The sequence below is a fragment of the Anoplophora glabripennis genome, unplaced genomic scaffold (assembly GCF_000390285.2).
Source record: "Anoplophora glabripennis isolate ALB-LARVAE unplaced genomic scaffold, Agla_2.0 scaffold514, whole genome shotgun sequence".
Lineage (NCBI taxonomy): Eukaryota > Metazoa > Arthropoda > Insecta > Coleoptera > Cerambycidae > Anoplophora > Anoplophora glabripennis.
Genome location: NW_019416592.1, coordinates 348,448 through 353,644, shown reverse-complemented (window position 1 = coordinate 353,644; position 5,197 = coordinate 348,448).

Genomic DNA, 5,197 nt, shown 5'->3' with positions numbered 1-5,197 from the left:
TGGCGTCGTACTAGTTTTGCATTGTTTTTACTGATTTGTTACTTACAAAAACTAATATTTATATAATATGTGTCAGAATGGTACCGCTGTTGTATCACTACAATTATGAGTGGAAAGGTGACATTTTTGAAATTTATTTGCTTCTTTGATTCATTGGTAGAACTGATTCATACGTCAAAAAACTTGACAAAGTCTGTAGCAGTGTAAAACTACACTGTTTGCCAATAAATTCTTGAATTAATTCATGAAAACGACGTCAATTTATCCATGAATAAATTGTTAATGTAAAACAGCTATAAGGAACAATTTTACATTAAGGTGCAATTTGTTTCTACAAGTCACCAAATCGGTTAAGAATTCTTGTAACATAAGCAAATAATATCTTATTAAAATCAACTCCTCGGCAAATGTCGTTAATAGAACTAAGATTTATTAAAGGCCCAAGATTTGAGCCCTGAAGGACATTAGTTTGGAAAGTAATTAAATTAATCAAAATCGTTGTATAAAAGATATAACGCCTTGCTGTAAAAACCGACAAGCTTGTTCACAGATATATGATGACTAGCTTTTACAAAATCAGTGTAAATCGTATCTACCCGACCGTCTTTATCTAAAATATCAGAGATAAATTAAGTACACATTGATAAATTTATTACTGAAGACCTGTTCGTCATAGAACTATGCTATTCTATTATCAACTGTCCCCTTAACATTATACACGGTGTTACAAATTAATAGGTCAAACCGTTAAACATATATCCTTTGGACTAAAATAATGGGACTTATGCCATTTTTCATCTTGGAGCTCCATTTTCAAAATACAGGGTGTCAAAATGAAAATATATACATAATTTTTATGGATAGCACCGGTGATTTTAGAAATATCTTTTTGAAATTTGGCACATATTTTATCTTAATTCGGCACACTTTCTGTGTAATTGTGGTCTAAAATATCAAAGCGCTAATGAAGGGGGATTGTAGTAACCAGGGACCCCTCAGTTCTTATTTTAGTACGCCTATGGTTTCAGAATATATTTTTAGATGGAGCGTACTTTTATTCTATTTATTTTCACTTTTATAAGATTTTGATTTGGGGCTCGGTTTACGAGATATTGCAACCTTTTTATATGTATTAGGTCTAGTACAAATTAAATATCACATATTATTCCGCGTGAACTGTTTCTGAGGCATATACTTTTGAAACCAACAGTGCTGCAAGCAATTTAAAAAAAAACGGCTAATTTTAAATTTGGAAAAGTTTATATAAAGTGACCCTAAAAGGACCCCGCACTTTTCTTATGTAAAAGTGGTTTCAGTTAAATTGGCTGAAATTTTTATATGTTATAGCTCTTAACATGTCGATCAAAAGGCTCCATTGGCACAATACCCTAAAGTTCATAGTTTTCGAGTTACGTTGACTTTAGAGCAATAACTCTGTATTCAAAGGGATAAAAATGTTATTTGATATTTTTCGTTGTTTGCGTTTGCATTACTCAAGGTGTACCACGTGGAGGTTGCAAAATCGGTCCAACACCTCTTTGGGGTGGCTTTTTTACCGTAAGGTCCCCTTGCCTCCCACCATCGGAGTGTCTTTTTTACCGTGAGTTCCCCTTGCATCGCACTAATCTTAGTACGTCTAGAGGCATGTATTTTATTTCCATTGATCCAATATCATCAATTTCTATGTTATTATATCTGTTGAGACTATCACTAATATAGTTTAATATTGCAATAACTGTATTCGAAGGGGTAAAAATGTTATTTGATATTTTTTGCCGTTTGCATTTGCATTACCCAAAGTACCTTTTTTGCCGTGGCTCAAAAACTACTTGTACTTGTGAAAATGGTTGAGTTTAGCTCTAAATCTTGATTTGATCAATGCCTGCATTAATATGCGACAGATAATATGCATAAAATAATAATTAATAAAATATTTAATTTTTATTACAAATTACAGAAATCCAATAAGTTTTTATGCCATCAACTAGGTTAGTTGTAACGGATATCTGCAGTCCAAAGAACTACTCGAAGTTTGGGTTTGAACCTTAAATGATTTTCATGTTAGCATGTTAGATAAGTACTATATGTCATTTTTCTCCATGACAACCAAAAAAATAATAAATTATTGTAGTTATATTAATATTGGTAATGTGACTTCACACTGAAAAGTTGTTTTATGATATTATGGGTATAAGTGCCAATGAAACGCGAATTGTTACGAAGTCTAGGTGGGTGGTAGAGGCGCGTAATGGGCACATTAAATAAATTTTTAGTTTTTTTCTGGTATTATTCCGACAGTTCATATGCTCCATCTCGCAGATTTTTACGAAATAGCTGGCGCAATAAGTAATAGATTTTATGAATTGTTAATATAGCAGGATGCTACTATTCCATTAGCAAGAGAATTGCGTCAAAGAATTAATGATGTGAACGTAGTTCATACTCGAGTTGAAATCGAAAATCTCTTTAGAAGGAATGCTATATGGAACCAACTTAATGGAAATCATGCTAGAGAATTTCCTAGATTCGACCTCGATTATTTACATAGGATAACCATTGGTGTTTACCAGGTTAGTTTAGCTCCATCTTACATTCAAGATAAGCTTGATATAGAAGGAACAGAAGTAGGTATTTCAATTCGACGAACATGTTCTAGAACCAGGTTTTCTACGGATCAGAATAATTTACTCACGTTTCCGGAATTCAGTGAAACATCAGCTGTGGGTATTTTATGCTACTGAACCAGATGAAAACGAAGAGCCCATTCTCGGATATTATTGCACTTGTAAAGCTGGTGCAAGAACAATAGGTTGTTGTGCTCACGTAGTCAGGGTGTTGTGGTATTTGGGTTTTGCGCGATATCAGCAAAATATACATTATCCCAGTGACGCAATATTAAACTATATTAATGATAGTCTCAACAGATATAATAACATAGAAATTGATGATATTGGATCCATGAAAATAAAATACATGCATCTAGACGTACTAAGATTAGTGAGTAAGGGGAACTCACGGTAAAAAGACACTGATGGTGAGAAGCAAAGGGACCTCACGGTAAAAAGGCCACCCCAAAAGAGCTGTTGGACCGATTTTGCAACCTCCACGTGGTACACCTTGGGTAATGCAAAGGCAAACAACAAAAAATATCAAATAAAATTTTTACCCCTTCGAATACAGAGTTATTGCTCTAAAGTCAACGTAACTCGAAAACTATGAACTTTAGGATATTGTGCCAATGGAGACTTTTGATTGACAGGTTAAGAGCTGTAACATATAAAAATTTCAGTCAATTTAACTGAAACCACTTTTACATAAGAAAAGTGCGGGCTCCTTTGGGATACAAGGTTATTCTATAACTTTCTACTCCCTCCTTATCTTTCTTGACTTAGTTTGGCAAACTCTGTAAATGTGTAGATCCCTGTAATTTTTTATGCAGGATAAAATTTTCAAAAGGTGTAAATTTTTATTTCTACAAAAAATTACCTTTTCGCAATCATCTTAAACACAAATTTCAAATTGGGAAAAAAAATAAAACTTGAGATTCAGTAATTTCGGAGAATGCTGAATTAAGCTACATTGTAAGATTTTTTATTAAGTAATCCCTAATATAAGTTCACGAAAAATCACCCTTCACAAAAAAACATGGCATAGTGCATAGTATCACCATATAAATATAGCAGCTGAATCTGTATTTATGGCATAGTTTAAAAAAAATAAGCCATCTTGTATACACTGTACGGTGTACATGATGAAAGGAATAAATTTATTACTTCGTAAATCGATGACTTTGGACAAAAATCCTGATCAACATTTATTTTTAAAAGTGCCTTCGCGAGATATAGGTATTTGTTTTACATATGACGTCGCGTCGGTGTGACACTGACGACATCATAGATATTTTTTTTTAAATACGATTGTGGATTATGATCTTATGAAATGTATCGTAATTCTCAATTCATCCATATTTTTGTCCAAAGTCACAGATTTGCAAAGTATCAATCAATAAAAAATTTACAATTTTTAATAAAAAACTACAAAAGTTTTTTAAAAATTACTTTTTGCCTGAATTTTTGGACACCCTGGGTAATGGTATGATATATAACCCCACTTATTATCTATTACCTCCGATTTCTGCCACAAATCAACAAAATTCATAAAAAAATGCTAAAATTTATTGAATTTTTTTCCGGAATGTGTGCCCGCCATTTTGTTTCGCATAAAAATTGAGAATTTCGTTTTAACATGAACCATGTTTAGAAAAATGTTGTCCCATTGGTAAAACAGCAAAAGTTACTCCACAAAAATCAAAATATATCATTCCCTTAGGGATTTATATTTAATTTGTACCGGTTGGTATATTATTTGACGTGTCGCATTAAGTGTAATTAATTCGCTAATATAAAAAATTATTATCCACCGTCCTTGACTGTCCCTATCATTATACGTCAATCACAATTACTGTATTATTAGTAGATATATATACAGATATATTAGAGACATGCAGTGTATTATACTGTAAAGAAAATAGTAAATAAATAAAATATAGTTGCATCATTTAATTGCATTACAAATTTATTATAATTAACAAAACTAATAGGTACCTAGTTCTCTACAAGACATTGTATATTTAGTATTAAGTATATTTACCAGTTCTGTACTGGGTGATGAAAAATCGTTGTGTGAAATAATTATATTATCTACGATCCTACAGAGCGAGCCAAACTGGACGATATTAGGGAGTTTTCTCGAAAAATTAGAAAAAAAAAATGGTTGAGATGTCATGGGCACTATTTTCGAGGAAATCTAAATGGCAAATATCCCATCTCGATATCTTCGTTCAAAAGATACAAGGTGTTTTTCAACTGTAATCGTTTTGTATAATGCTTTACAACTATTTTATTTGTGAAAACATCTTTTTTTTTGTTATATAAGGATTCTTTACACAACTTTGACATAGAAGCCAGCTGCGAGATTTTAATATAACTTTCAGTTTTTAAGTTATAATACAAACTTGTACTTTTTTTAAGCAAAACACCCTATATGTTTTCCAACTTTTGACAGCGTAAAATTTCGTTTGAAATAAATTATCATTCATGATATTTGCACAAAAAAAACGTTTTTCAAGACACGAACATCAAAAACTTTTCCTTTTTGTAAATTAATTATTTGTTGATATAATTTAGTATACTTACCG